Source organism: Sminthopsis crassicaudata, chromosome 3, assembly GCF_048593235.1.
Source record: "Sminthopsis crassicaudata isolate SCR6 chromosome 3, ASM4859323v1, whole genome shotgun sequence".
Taxonomy (NCBI): Eukaryota; Metazoa; Chordata; class Mammalia; order Dasyuromorphia; family Dasyuridae; genus Sminthopsis; species Sminthopsis crassicaudata.
Window position 1 is genome coordinate 489,045,361 of NC_133619.1, and position 16,687 is coordinate 489,062,047.

The window sequence follows — 16,687 nt, forward strand, 5'->3', positions numbered from 1 at the left end:
TTTTGATCTAGGACATATCATCATTATCATCAAAAATAATAATTATGGGATACTAACTTTTCTTTTGTCTAAAACAGAATGAGAAACTTACAACAAATTCTTAGGCTAGGGAGGTAGAAAGAGGATATTATTGCTGTACTTCAGAGGTTCGGCAGCTAGGTGATTTGGTGAATAGAAGTCTGGATGTGAAGTTAGGAAGGCCCAGGTTCAAATCTAGCCTCATACACTTACTACCTGTGTGACTCTGGGCAAATCACTTAAGCCTATTTTTCTCAGTTTCCTCATCTGTAAAATGAGCTAAAGAAGGAAATGACAAACCAAACCATTTTTGCCAAGAAAATTCCAAAAGAGATCACAAAGAGTTGGGCATATCTTTTGGGTTGCAGGTTGATTTAGCCCCCGTTACTCACTGTGGCAAATTGAAACAAACTCTGTTTTCTAAGATCAGCTCTTTCTTCTACCCCGATCAGGTACCATTTTGATAAGACAATGTACTGAGTACTTGCTGCTTTTTGCCAATGACTGGGTAGATTTGGTGACTGGTAGCCCTAGCTATACCCTCAAAGAGAGCCTCAATAGTCAGGGGAAGTTTTTTTAGTCACCATGCCTCAGTAGGTAGGAGCAGAGAGCTCAGCAGATGAAAGCAAAGGGCAGTAGAATGAGCATGACACCAACAGCGATGCATGATACCCAGTGGGGAGAAGAAATAATGACCAACAGAGAACAACACGGTAGCATTATTAGAAAAGTAGCTCTTTAGTATTACAGGTGTGAGTAGTCCAGGGTCACATTTGCCCCTCTATAGATGCCTTCCTCTCAAGTAATCATTCTACCTTGACTTGTAGTATGTGCACCCTAGCCACACAGATTCCTGATATTTACACACTTGCCCCATATTTAATCTCTTTATCAACCCTTTCTTATGTCTGCTATGGTAACATGTGGGGTTATATGTGTGTGGGAAATGAAATAGAAAATCCTTTCTTTTCTCATCCAATGTGTTACTTGCTTAAATGTCTGGCTGGCAATAATCAATATCTCTGCAGGGGCAAGAGTGTCATGGTGTTAGATGGGTGCTGACCCATAGAGTACTTTGACCATGGGATCACTGTCTTGGAGCCCATGTGAAAGGTGGTTATTAGGTGATAGTCAGAAAGCACCACCCTACCCCCTTTTGTCTCTAGCCTTCTTAAAACCTAGTGGAAATCCCAGTGACAATATACTAGAACCTAGTATTTATCTTGTCCTTTATGTTTATATCTCTGGTCTTTGGTCATTTATGAAGTTTTAGCTCTCACTAAGATTTACCACCTTGATCCAACAACAAAAAACTGCTCATTGTCTATACCTCAAGTCCAGTCCTGGCTCCCATTATTAGCCACTTAGGATAATCATCTGGTTTTTAAGGCACTCACTGGAAGACTCCAAAAGAATATGGAGAATTACTACAAACCCTAGGTCAATTGCAAAGTTGGCATGAAATAGATAAAAGGCCTTGGTGGGATTTTTGACCCTGACAATGATTTGTGATGCCTATTCCCCAGATGAGCTAATATCCAGGAAAGGAAAAAGGTAAGAAGAATTGAAAAGAGTGGCAGGTTTGTGGATTTGAGCTGGAGGCAGCAGGTAAGTTGCTGCATTGGGAATGATATTAGGAAATTATCTAGCCAAGCCTAACAAAACATTGGCATAATCAATTCCTGCAGCTATAAAGGCTCAAAGTAAGTTGGCTGCATTGGTAGCTTTCACACAGTTCATAAATTGAATAATACTGTGTCAGGGAAGGGAAGTAAAGGAAGTTACAGCCATGGAATTTATCTGCAGTGTCTTCTTTGGGGTGTAAATACATTTTTATTAGCTTTTATGCAAATAAACACAAGGAATAAGAAAATCACAGGGGAAAACATCTCATAAAGTAAGCTGTGGATTTTCAGATTTCATAGCTTATGCAGCTTCATATTAGCCTCTTGCTTATGTGCAGAAATTATGCTGGAATTCATTCATTTATTTATTCATTCATTCATTCAGACCTTTTCTCCCTCCTCTTCACTTCATCTTTTCAACTGAAGACAAATTTGGTAAGGAAACTTGAATGTTGTAATGTGGTAATTCTTAAAGTACAGTGGTCACTGGCATGTTGGAGAGAAAGAATTTTTTGTCTGTGAAAGAACTGGAGGGTTGTGTTGTTCATTAACTCACTTTTTTGTAGAATTGCACCTTACCCTTCTTAGAAGAAACAGTTTTTTAAAACTTATTTTAACTTTTTAAACTTATTTATTTAACATAAAATTCCACCCAGGCTAGATGTACAGAGCCAATTCACAGCCCCAGTCCCATTGTTGTCTGACAAAGTTAATTTCTGAAGTGGGTCAATTTGACCCAACTTAGGCAACCTAATGATCCAACCACCCTGTCTCGTAGGGGCTCATCATATTAATGCTAGATTTTTGTGTGGATGGCCAATTCACTTAGCCCATTGCAGCCCAGAACTTCCAGGCTCAAGAGATCTGCCAACTTTAATCTCCCCAGGAGATTATAAGAATTCATCACTATGCCTGACTCTATTAGTCTTTTGTTTTTTATTTTGAGAATGAAAAGACCTGTTTTTAATAAACAGCAACTCATAGACTCTTTAACCCAATTAAAATATCTATGGATAATGCTTTTTAAAATTTTATTTTATTTTTAATATATGAAATATGAAGCAACCATTTCTATAATATAATAATTTTTAAAAAGATGCTTGCACATGAAACTGCAAATCTATTATGTACAGCTTGCTATTCCTTTTAAATATACAATGAAATTATTTTTCTTTTAATATAGTAATTTGTTCTTATAACATAGTAATATATTCTTATAATAATTTCCTTTTCTTTTATTTTCTCCCTCTCCATCCAAAAGATGGCTTCCATTAAACATAAATATTTATATATATGAATATATACATATATAATATTAAATCATTCTATATACACTTCTATTGATCAGTTCTTTCTCTGGGTTCAGATAGCTTCTTTCTTCATGGGTCCTAATAATTCATAATAGTCAAAATTACTTAATTGCTTCTTTTTGTGGTGGCAAAAAATTGGAAAATGATTAGATACTCATCAATTGGGGAATGATTGAATAAATTATGTATATAAAAGTAATGGAATATTATTGTTTTATTAAAAAATGATGAACAGCTGATTTTAGAAAGGTCTGGAAAGAGTTACAAGAATTGATGCTAAGTTAACCAAGAAGAACCAGGAATACTACACAGTAACAGCAAGATTATACCATGATCAACTATGAAAGACTTAGTTCTTCTCAGTGACCCAAAACAATCTTAATAAATAAACTTTGGATAGAAAACTCCATCTGCATCCAGAAAGAGAATTATGGAATTGGAATATAAATTAACACATGCTATGTTCACTTTTTTCCTGGTTTTTTTTTTTTTTCTTCTCTTGTGGTTTTCCCCTTTTGTTCTGATTTTTTTCTTCCAGCATGATTCATAAAGAAATGTGTATTTAAAAAGTTAATATACATGTATAACCAGAAAAATAAAACAATTTAAAAATGACTTAATTGCTCAAACTTGTTCTTAAAACAATGTTGCTATTGCTATACATAATTCTTCAAAGAAAGAAACTCTATATCCTTTCTCTCTATAGATTAACTCTTCATGGCCTGGAGGATCTTTCTTGGTATAATTAAAGATTATCACCTCCTTTTTATGCTCTCATCTGACACCCAAAACGGCTACTGCCATAACATACTGCCTTAATTTACTGAAAAATTTTTATGGAGAGCCTTCTTTTCCCTTTCACTCCATTAAATCCTTTATCACAGGCTCAGGGAACTTTTGTTGTTTGACTGGATGGGTGATTCCGAAGTCTTTACGCTAAACATAAAATGTGTGTGTGTGTGTGTGTGTGTGTGTGTGTGTGTGTGTGTGTGTGTGTGTTGTGGGAGGGGTAAGTATGTGGGTGTCAGAGATAAGTTTGTGAACTTACTGAATGATTGAAGTGGGCAGGTGATGATGAAATGAACAAGATTTGTTGAGGACCTACTGTGTGACATAGTCATATAAGCCCAGGATTTAAATGCATATCTTTTGATTCTGAGTTCTGACTTTCTGCCAATCACTAGTTGTGGGACCCTGAACAAGGCACCTCACTTCTCTGAATTTCAGATTTATCATATGTAAAATGCCCATAATAGGATCATAGACTTAGACAGAATTGGTAAGGGAACTGAGGTCTTTGGAAATGAAGTCATTTACTCGATATGATATAATTACTAAGTAACAGAATTAGGATTTGAAATCAGAATCCTTCCAAATCTAGTACTCTTTCCATTAGATAAAACTATTTCCTTATAGGATAGTAATAAAGATGATACGTAGAAAAACTTTTTATACTGTAAAATGGCATGTAAAGATAAGGTCATTATTTCCATGGGAAATATATCATAATGGTCATTGGAAGGCAATATAGAGAAGCTTAAAATATGATTACTAACTTCATAAAATTTACATTTCAGGATATTTAAAAATAGTTAATAACATACTATTTGAAAAACAAATATTAGTGAGTACCTACTTTGTGTTGTTCATTTGTATTAGGGTACTATAAGACAAAAAGTTTTGATAAGACAGATCCCAATTTTCAAAGATGTTAAACTTTATTGGGGAATAACTCAAATATAACAAATTCTAATGTGCAGTATTTCATGATAAATATGTTAGTCACATAATAGAGTCTATATGAAATCTGAAACCTAAGGTAATATTTCTGATCTCTCGAATCTTGGACATGATATCAGAGAAAGCTTTATTGAAGAGGCTTCCTGTTTGAGTCAGACTTTAAAAGACGAGTAGTAGTTTAGCTGAGGTGCATGAGGTATTCAAAAGGACTAGCATCTCTGGTGGGAAAACTACCGAGCTATTTTGAGAGCTGTGTTCATCTTTTCACTCAACTCTTAACTGTGGTTCCAAGAAGCTATAGCATGCATAGTAGCCACATTTCAGTAAACTGTCTCATCAGATGGGCTAAACTAAATTGAGGGTAACCCACAGGCCTCCAACCCATTGGTGGTTTAGGAGAGTATCTACCCCAAGCACAAAAAGACTTCCCCTGATGGAAGAAACAGTTGAAAACAATTTGTTCCAACGTCTTTGAAGGCAGCAGAAGCAGGCACTGTGGAACATTTAGAGCTTGGTCAGGCAAGATGCCAAGATCATCCACTGTATTCCAGACCATGGTCAGTCGTCATGACTTATCTTGCTACTGGGCTTTGATGATTCTGGGAGAGAGTAAGGCTGACTACTTTGTCTAACTTTGTCTCACTTTCATCTAATTCATGCACGCCAAGACCACCTCATGATGTCCTCTTCAAAACCAAACAACAAATAATAACAGCAGCTCAGCCAGTGAAAATGGAGAGGAGAAAATTAAGAACAAGTGTCTAGAAGATCTGGAGGAGATTAAGCTGAAAAAATATAATTGAATAAAACTGTAGATAGCATGAAATAACAGGCAAAAAAGAGCTTAAATTTGGTAGTTGCCTAGTGGGGACGGAAGATTTGAGAGTAGAGAAATGCCAGGGCCAAATTTATACAAGATGAAATATCCTAATTACTAAACAAGCAAGGATGTGCTGATAAATGTTTAACAACTGGATCTCTGGGGGGAAAATGTATCTTAAATTTAATTTGTATTATTAACATTTTCTTCATGACTTTAAGTCTAAACAATCAACAAAACAATTATCTAAGCACTGATTTGTATCACTTGTCAATTTGCAAGGTGTAAATGTTCACATTTAAAATTTAGCAATCAGCTCCCTTGAGATGGTGTGAGGTAGCTCCAATATACCTCTGGCATACATGTGATAAAGACAGTATAATTCACAAAAGGTTTGATGCTTCATAGGCTTTGAGTTGGGCCTTCAAGGAAAATTAGGGCTTAGATAAGCAGAGAGAAGGGGAAAGGGTATTCCAGGCAGAGGCAATTAGCATAATGATGATGATGATGATAATAAATAATAATAAAATAACTATCATTAACTATCATTTATAGAGCATTTTAAGGTTTGCAAAGGACTCATTTGACCTTCACAATAACACTATGATGCAAGTTCTTTCATTCCTATATTACAGATAAAGAAACTAAGGCTAAGAGAGATTAAGTGACCTGCTAAAGAGGAAGTTAAGAGTCTAAAGCAGGACTTTAACTCAGGTCTTCCTAACTCCTATTCTGGCACACTATCTATTGAACCACATGTTTTTGTCCAATTCTTTCAGTCATATCCAACTCTTCATGACCTCATTTGAGATTTTTGGCAGATACTGGAGTGGTTTGTCATTTACTTCTATAGCTCTTTTTTTACAGATGAGGAAATTGAAGTAAAGAGGGGTAAGTGATTTCCCCAGGGTGATATAGCTAGCAAGTACCTAAAGACATCTTTGAATTCAGATATTTCTGACTCCACTGTGCCACCTAGCTGCTCATATTTTACTACTTAACTGACTCTAAACAAAAATCTGGCGTCAGAAATGCACAGAGACAATCAATAAGTCTGGACAAGGCAGAGAGTTTGGTGAAGAATGGGAGGTAAAGTTGAAAAGGTAGATTGACAAATCATGGAAGGCCTTGAATGTCAGGTTACAGATCTTGATGCCCATTATTTACACTGGTCCTTAAGTTTCTCCTTGTTGTTTAGAGGGATATTAGACAGTACTGTGATCCCAGTTTAATCTCAGTTAGTTTTTCTCTTTACCATGGGTAGTTAACCAACTCTTAGTCATCACAGCGGCAGAAGAGTAACACCCATACCCACCTTCCTCTCCATGATACACATATAATATCTCCCCCCCCCCCCCTACTCCGGTGTCTCCCTAGGATTTCAGCCAGTTTTCTTAATTACGACATATGGATATGCAGTCCGACCATAGAAGCTGCTAAGATGAGAAGAATCTAAGAGACTATAAGAGAAATTAAAGTTTGGCATCAACCAGAAAGAGAGTTCACAAAGTATTCAATTGTGGGGTAAATTTGCCCACAAAGTGGAAAATTGAATCTTATGGACCCCAATTAGATGGAGTATATTGTATTGAGAAATTCAGGGATGGGGAAAGGAGCCAGAAGCAAAGATGGTTGATGAGCTCTTTCCAATACCAATGGAGATATTTATATAATCATAATTCCTAGAAGAAAAGGAAATCAGGGGAAGGACAAAGTCAACAGATGACCTAGTGTAGAGGACTGCAGAACTCTGAGAAAAGTATACTTGAAGCAAAGATACTTACAGCAGGTTAATAACTCAGTGTGATTAATGGTTCTCTAATTCAGATAATTAGCATGGTGATGTAATGGTTCTCTAGTTCACATATATAATGTGCTGTAATGATGTAATCATACTGAGATATTTAGGGGCTGAGAAATGGAAATGAGACATTCCATCTTTGACCATGCTCCTGGTGGCTCTACTGCCTCCTGCACTCCTCCACTAAGATCAAGGCTGATTCTGAGATCCTACAGAGAGCTAGTCTGAACATTACAACTCAGGGAGAATATGATTTGATCTAATGGGTCATGGGACACACTGCATAAAGAATCTCAGAGCCAAAACAGGTTGCATCCTCCACGTGAAAGGCAAGATGAATTAATGAAAAGTCAAGAAGTTCATATTGGTACATGATTGTTTCTGTGTTAATCAGAGGCTGCTCCTTAGGAATGGTGGATTCCCCCATTGCATTGTTGTCAGCAGCCATATTTCTATCTCCTCCATGTTGCCAAAGAATGATTCAATGCTGAAGAATAATGAAGGGGCCTTAGAAGTCCCAGGATGACTTGAGGATTCTTTTGGCAAAGCAGGGAGGACAATGCTGGTTACCTGACTCCAAGAGCAGTGTCTTATCAAAATGCATCTGTCTTATAGTTCTGTCTATAATGCTCAGTTAATCATTACAGACTAAGAGGCTGATACATTCATTCACACTAAGTTGTTAATGCCTAACATAATCTGCTTCTCCTGAGATGAATATGTGCTTTGAATAGCATTCTGTTGACTTAGTTTAATGAATTTAAAATAATAGAATTTCAGATATAAATCCTGGTGGATTGATTAAAAAAAACAAACTCGGTGAAGACCAAGTTAGCACCCTCAATACCTGAGAATTAGCCGGAGTCAGGATAAGCAAAAGTCTTTGGTCTTTATTCTTTGTCTTTAGCGGTAGAAGCGAAGGGAATGGACACAGGATCTCTGTGACCTCTCCTCTCCTCTTCTATCATCAAAATGAGACTGGCTTGTCTTACTCCACCCTCTAATCCTGCTCACAATTTTCTGCATACACAAAAGGATTGGGCCAGCACAGAATAGTGGGAAGGGCCATTTTCCAAGCACATTCTAATAGAGTATTATTCAATCGGTAATTAGCCTTAAGTGCTTGATTGCCTGACCTCAGTGCATCAATTCAAGAGTTTCAGCCCCTTACAAACTCCTGATTTTTTTTTTTTTTTTGAAGAAGTGTATAGGAGGGGATTCTTTTTTGGTGTTCCTGAAATCACAGTAGATAGATAATTGCATATAAGACCTAATTATTAGATCAGTTTCTGTGATACAACTGCATTGAGCTACACATAAGTAGGCTATACTCACCAGCCAACTCTAGACCCCTACAAGCCTGCCCTTGTGTAGATTGACATAACTAGAAATATTTGACAAGGAACAATATATACCTTTAAGGAGGTTTAAGTTTCACAGGGGCATTAAAATATTGCTTCAAAGATAAAATATACACTCTTCTGTTAAGCTTTCATAACTTTACAGAACGTGGTCCCACCCAATCGATCTTTGAAGTCTCACTGGACTACATTCCCCCTTCTAGGTGAATTGGTCTGACTAGCCTTCACTCTGTTCTTCACATATGACATTAAATCCCATCTTGGTGCTTTTATACTAGCTGTTCTCTATGTCTGGAATTCACTCCCACTCTTCCGTCTCTCCTCCCATCTATGATATAGAGACAGTAGGGAGAGTGCTGGGTCTAGTGTCAAGAAGGCCTGAGTTCAAATTCTATCTCCCCAGGTTGCCATGAGAACCAAATGAAATATTATTTGAAAAACACTTAGCACAGTGCCTAGCACATTGTAGTTCCTATATAAATGTTTGTCACCTTCGTTCTTTCTTTCTGCCTCCCTCATAGTATTTCTTTCTTCCTTTAGAATGTAGGTGAAATAACATCTTCTATGTGAAATTTTTCCTATATGAAACCAACTGCTAATTCCCTCTTTTCTAAGCTCTCTAGTTTGGCTAGTTTGTATATATTAATATAATATTTATCTGGTTTAATACTTACTACCTTTATATTATGTTGTGTATACTCTTATAATACTTGTTTTCCCCAATAGAATGTAAGTTCGCTGCTATAGAGAGAATATTTCATTCTTTGTATTCTCAGTGCCTAGCACAACACCTAGAACACAGTGTTACTTAATAAATACTTACAGATTGAGTGAAGGATTGGTTTTCATTTGGAATTTAAATTATTGGTGGGTATGGATAGTGGGCAGCTGTACAGAGGAAGATCCTACCATTAGGGTAAGAGAGGCTTAATCAGATCTCATTTGTGTGAAGATTGGGAGAAATTTTTTTTTTTAAATTCATGTCTAGCCTTGGAAACCAAATAACCTTGTCTTCTAAACCATCTTCAATATAGACTGACTTGTACTGTTCTCTTATCCTTTGGTTTATGGATGGCAGACTTAGTAAGATGGACAAGCTGAGCTACAATAATGACTTTTCTGTGGCAATCCCAATCTAATAACTCACCCTGGGAACTGGCTGACGACTGTGGGAGCTGAGCCCATCTAATGCTTTAATTGGCACTTATTCTAAACAGTTCATTAAAAAGGCCACACACACAGCTCCTGCCTAGATTGCAGATGAGCTGACCTGACAAGAGAAGCAATGTTGAGGGTAGAGTATAGGCATGGATTTAATGGGTCGCTGCCCTAACCTCTTCACCCATGTATGTGAACACATTAGAAGCCATGAGATCCTACAAGGGGAAGGCAGGTAGAAGTTTGCCTGCATGACTCCAAATATCTGAATAAAAATGGAGGGGGAAAGGAAAGAAATATACTCCTTCCTCCCCCAAAGCCCCAGTTAACTTTATGGACTGACAAATAACCAGATGCTTGAAAACTCTGGATTTTTGGCTGTTTCAGGTATTCACTAGCTGGTATAACAGAAAAGGTTACTGAATTTGTAATCAGATAATCTGACTTCAAATTCTAGCTCTTCTACTTATTAGCTTGCATGATCTTGAGAAGTCTATTAATATCCCATAGTCTCAGTTTCTCCATTTGTAAAATGAATAATTTGGACTATATAATTTCTAAATTATTATTCATTACTAAATCTTATAAAACAAAAACAGAACTTGGAAAATCATGCTTTGATTCTTTCCTCTAACCTCCCAGATAAAGCTACATCAGGTGTCATGCTAAAGAATAGTGATCTAGGAGGGAATTCCCTTTATCTATGAGATAGTGAATAGAGATAATACATCTAACTAGCTCCTTAAAGCAACTCCAACTTGTGGTTCTTTAAAAGGGTCCAGGAGAATGTATTGCTCAATTCCTAATAGCAGCAGCTTTAAAACTTTTGTAACTTCTTTTTAAATTTCTTTATTTAAACTTCCACTTAGTTTATTTATTTTTAATACACATTTCTTCATGAATGATGTTGAGAGAGAAAAATCAAAGCAAAAGGGAAAAAACATGGAAAAGAAAAAAAATGCAGAAAAAAGAAGTGAATATAGCATTTGTTGATTTATATTCAATCTCCATAGTTCTTTTTCTGGATGCAGATGGTATTTTCTGTCCAAAGTCTATTGGGACTGCTTTGTATCACTGAACCACTAAGAAGGATCAAGTCTTTCATAAATGATCATTGCACATTCTTGCTGTTATTGTGTACAATGTATTTCTGGGTTTTCTTGTTTCGCTCAGCATCAGTTCATGTAAATATTTTCAGGCCTTTCTAAAATCAGCTTGTTCATCATTTTTATAGAACAATAATATTCCATATTATATATTTTCATATATATACATACACACATGTATAGATATAGATATAGATATATAGATACATCTATATATCTATATCTATATCTTCATATATCATAGCTTATTCAGCCATTCCTCAATTAATGGGCATCTACTCATTTTTCATTTTTTTGCTATAATAAAAAGAGCTGATACAAACATTTTTTCACAGATGGGTCTTTTCCCCTTCTTTATGATTTCTTTGGGATACAGACCCAGTAGTGGCACTTCTCAGTCAAAAAGTGTGTTCATTTTAATAGTCCTTTGGGCAAAGTTCTGGATTGCTCTACAGAATGGTTGGATCATTTCACAACTCTATGAACAATGCATTAGTGTCCCAGTTTTCCCACACCCTTTTCAACATTTACCATTATCTTTTCCTGTCTTAGTCAATCTGAAAGGTACAAGGTAGTACCTCAGAATTGTTTTAAGTGGCATTTTTTAATCAATGATTATTCAGAGCATTTTTTCATATGACTATAAATTGTTTTAATTTTGTCATCTGAAAATTGTCTGTTCATATCTTTTGACCATTTATTAATTGAAGTTCTTTTTAAATTTCTAACACCATTAAGTCAATATTAGTGCAAAATGTCAAAGAAAGAAATGGAAGTGATTCAAATTAAATATCATATATTCAGAGATCAATTTCTTACTTAATCAATAATCATATATGTCGATATATATAATATGTGTTTATATATCTATACACATATACTTTATATGCACATACCATACATGTATACATGCATATAGGAATGTTATATGAATACAGTTGTGTGTATGTGTATATAATATTTACATATTATGTACATGTATATATAGCCATGCAAGTTATGTGTATATATGCACATGTAACCATATATTAATGTGTATATATACACACATGGTTACAAATGCATGTATACATTATAACATTCATGTTATAAATATGTTATAGATCTACATATAACTATGCATATACACACACACATATACCTGTTCATGTTTATTGAGTTAATCAATAAAACTATCCCTACTCTATGTAAAGCAAATGTAAAAGATGCTATACTGTGATACCTTAACCATATGAGAACACTTATTTATGGAATCAATCAATCACAGGTTTTAGACTAAGTGATGGAAAAATCTTCGATCAGTTTAGATGTCCTTGAAAGCCATTGGATGAATTGGAGTGATTTTACACAGAAAATGTGTTCAGATGGATTAAGGAAACTTGGTCATGCTCTCTGCAACAAAAAAGTGCAGACCATTCTGGAACTCTAGTAATTTAAAACATTAGCAAATAAAGTGGTAAAAGATTTCTAGAAGAATTCCTGAAAAATAATTTTTTATTTAGGGTACAGGAGAAAAACCTCTACATAATCTTCTGACCACATTCTTTGTTTCTCTTCATCTTAGGCAGAGAAGAAACTTGTGAGCTTCAAAAGAATACAGAAGATTTTGGACTTTTCATCATAATCTTGGTGGTCTTTCCTCTGCCCAACACTCCAAAATAGCTAATGTAAATGTCCATATCAGAAAGCAAAGATAGATTGGATTTTTGAACAAAATGCATATCGAAGACTCTACAAGAAGACAAACAGAAAGGTTAGATCATATCTAAGAAGAACATCTTAAAGATCCAGAAAAAAAGGACTTCTTGGAGCTTGTGAGTTACCTACTTTATCATATACACTCTAAGCTTGAGTCCATTTTCTTCTTGATTCTGTATATATTTGTGGGATGGCATTACACAGACATTTGAGTTGTTTTGTAACAACTATATCATTGCAGTAAATATGGCTTAACTAATTATATCAATTGATAATCATGAGTAGAAACATATCAAGAGGAACTCATGAAAAAACAACACCTTCCTAACTTCAGAGCTATACCTAAGGACACTGAGGAAAGATATAGCAGATTTCTTCTGGAGACAGCCTGCTTACAAGTCTACATCTGTAAGTATAATAGCACCTGAGCATAACTTGTAAATATGAGCCAATATGTTTATATTTAAATACTTTGATAAACCCACAACTTCACAGATATAGCATTGGCACATATTGTGAACTCATCCATGACTTCTTATTTTGTATTATTCTTGTTCATATTGCTGTATAGATTTTCCAGAAAGTCTATTCAAAATAGTGAAGTGATTCTTCCGAATCATTATTTTGGAAGTACCAATGAAGTTTCCACTTCCTTTCCTAAGCACTTGTCATAGATCATGTCCTTTGTATTACTTCTCATGTAAAAGTTATTATTAATAACAATGTCTGTGTATATATATATATATATATATATATATATATATATATATATATATATATATATACATACACATAGGAATAAGTATACCTACATTTGTCTGCATCCATATCTATATTTAAATCTAGTATTTTTATGAGGCATCAAAAATAGAAAAGATTTTGCAAATGACCTCAATTTGGCAGGACTTTTAAAAATGTACAAAAGATAGAAATCACACATAAAATTCAATATGTAAGTCTGCGTGTGCTGCCCACAGATTTAATATTGGTTATGAATGATTTTATCAAATCCAAGCTTTTGCTATGTACTCTTCCTAATTTATTTAATTAAATAGCTTTTTACTTGCATTACATTCATTTATAACAAATACAATGAGATTAGCATAGAGGCAGCTGTATAACATGGGAAATGTGTTTCTATTATAGGTTTTTTGAAGAAATATCAGAGGAGGAAGGGTAAAGAAAGACAGAGACAGAAAGTGGGGAATGAGAAAGGGATAGAAGGCTATAGAGAAGGAATGTGTAGTGATAGTGGCTGTTGGCCTTGCTATTCTGTTAATATTTAAATCTGGAACCACTTAATTTTTAGTTTTTTTTTTTTTTGCTGCCTCATATTGCATAATTAAGCATATTTCTATTGAGGAGGTATTTAAGGAATCCTAAACCAATATCTCAGGGACTTGCTCTCAAGGCATCTAGTTTGCTGGTCGCATTCTCACTTTCACCATGGTTGTGGTAACTGGCTGCCAATTTTGTACCTTATGCTTGAGACCATGACTTAATTCTCTGCCATACATTTTCACTAGAAGGAAGGTCTTGCCTTGTCCCCTAAATAATAGGAGTCTTGCCTCCTGAGTCTTACTTCCAGTGGCTATGTCCCTATTGCTCCAGAACTCTGTGGTTGTAGCTTCTGCTTTCCTGGACCTTTGTCTATTTATTGCTATTAGAACTGGTCTTATGCTGTCTGACTGGTATTCAAGGTCCCTTACAATATGATTTCATGTATCTTTCCAGAATCATCTCATATAATTTCCCTTCCTAAATTCTGAATCCCCAGCCAAAATGGATCATACTCTGTACTACGGCTCTTTGCTCTTGCTCCCACAGGCCTTTGTTCTTTGAACAGACTCTTCTTCTCCCATTTCTAGCTGTTGAAGGTTCTTCTTTCTTTTAAGACCTAACTCTAAAGCCACTTTTGATGTTCCCTTCTCTGTAAAATCTTTCTGCAATTCTTGGATGCAAATAATCTCTAAATCTTCATTAGGATATACTAATATATAATATATACTTATACACACAAATATATGCATACATGTACATATGTATATGTATGTGTGCATAGATACATAGGTAGAGATTAGATAGATAGAAAACATCTATTACATGTTATTTTGTATCACACTTATGTTGCTACATCTTACACTTTTCCATGAGATTATTAGTTTCTTAAGTATAAGAATTATACTATATTGCTTTTTACCTTCAGTTCCTTCCACAATATCTGATTCATCATAGGCATTTTATAAATATTTATTGAATTGAAAATAAAGAATAAACAATAGAGAAAAGGAAAAAAGAGAAAGAAAAGATGGGAGTATATGAAGAGAGTTACAGAGTGAGTCAATAAGAGGGAAGAGAAAGGAAGACAAACAGAAAGAAACTGTGCTTTCTCAGAGGTGGTACATTGGATCAAGTCAATTTCACAATATAACATATCCATAGAAAATGTAACAGATGCAAACCCTCAAGTCAGGAACTATAGGCATCTGTGGGAATAATATCCATTTAAAAAGTATGAGACTTCTTAGCTCAATGACCAGTGAGACAACTTTTATCCCTATCTACTGCTTCTCTCCCTTTTAAAATTTTTATTACTCTTTTTATTTTTATATGACTTTTCTTCTGCCTCTATCCCCCTTTCCTGACATGATGCTGCATTGAAATAAATATCATCACAAGATGGGCAATTTGGGTGCTAAGTGAATGAAGGCAAGACAGTGTTCATGTTGCCCCAAGTCTCCACACAGGTGACATTTAGATTAGAGAAAAGCTACTAAAACTATCACCAGAGGTTTGTGTCAAACATTCAGAAAATGATTCTGGAAGTGGCTGAAATAGAGCTTTCCAAACCAGGAAGATTTGCATTAGAGGAGGAGATAAGTTCTTCCAAATGTCCCAGAAGTGACTCCTTAACTTTTGTGATCTGCTGCTATGGTCCAGGCTATCTCCTCTGAAGGGCTCAGAATAAGTCCTTGTCAGAATAAGGAAAAGTCCTGGCCCCACGTGTGGACGCCAAATGTAGCGAGCTGTTGTCTCCAGACGCTGCCGATCGCTCTCTGGGAAGAGATCTGCTGTGTCAACTCAAATCTCTTGGACAGATTCTTCTTCCTGTAGTGAACCGTTGTCTCCAGGCAGTTGCTGTTAACTCTTGTCCAGAGAAGTGACTTCCCTTCCTGCAAAGAGCCCCGTCAAGCCTGATGTAGTGCAGAGTCTTCCTCTATCTCTGGAGTGGTGTCCTCTTTTATCCTCCCAGAGAATGGGCGTGGGATAATGCAAGGGCTTCTGGGAAGAAGTACTCCAACCAATGAGCTTGCTCCTCTTATCAAGTCAGCCTGAGTTCTCACCTTGTAATTGTCCAGACAACCTGAGATTTTACCTAGTAATCCTAACAATCTGCTTCCCAAACTTCTGCTTTTTTCAGTAGGCGAATGCATTCTCTGTCCCTGTCCTACTTTGATGTGGCCATGGACTTGTCTACTGCCTTTCCCTTGACTCTACTGTGCCCCTGAGACTGTGGGTCCAGATTCTACTAAGTCTGGAAAGGCTTTAAGCAGAGATTCTGACATGGTATGTATGTGCTTGTTTTACAGACCAAGTTAAGAGAGACTCATCATCATAGGGCTGGACACCAACGGAGGAGTTTTGGGAGTCGTAGAAACTCATAGTACAAAACATGAGGGTTATGAAATGTGCGGGCAAGGGGAACAGCCACATGGATCAAGTACTGTATTGATTAAGCATTAAAACAAAGGGGTCGGGATTAAAATTGCATTTATTTGACATCTGAAGGCATATTAGACCAAGTAAGACTGATGCTTCATTTCTGTATGTGGAGATAAGTGCTTTCTTCACTGCTCAAAAAACCTAATGGCATCTGGTCCTTTCTAAATGTTCATCATTTCTACATCCAATCAATCAATCAATATTTATTAAGTGCATATGTGTCAGACATGTTGCTAAACAATGGAGATACAAATGAGGCAAAAGATAATCCCTAACCTCAAGGAATTTCCAACCTAATGGGGGATAAAACAAGCAAACAATTATATA

The 16,687-nt window shown here is 35.8% G+C and overlaps 1 long non-coding RNA gene across 1 annotated transcript; it reads left to right on the forward strand.

Annotated features, from left to right (window-relative positions):
• Positions 1-1,211: 1,211 nt before the first annotated feature.
• Positions 1,212-16,397, forward strand: LOC141559717 (uncharacterized). Its single transcript, XR_012487532.1, has 3 exons — positions 1,212-1,572; positions 12,504-13,045; positions 16,228-16,397. It is a non-coding gene; the product is annotated as an uncharacterized LOC141559717 (long non-coding RNA).
• Positions 16,398-16,687: the final 290 nt, after the last annotated feature.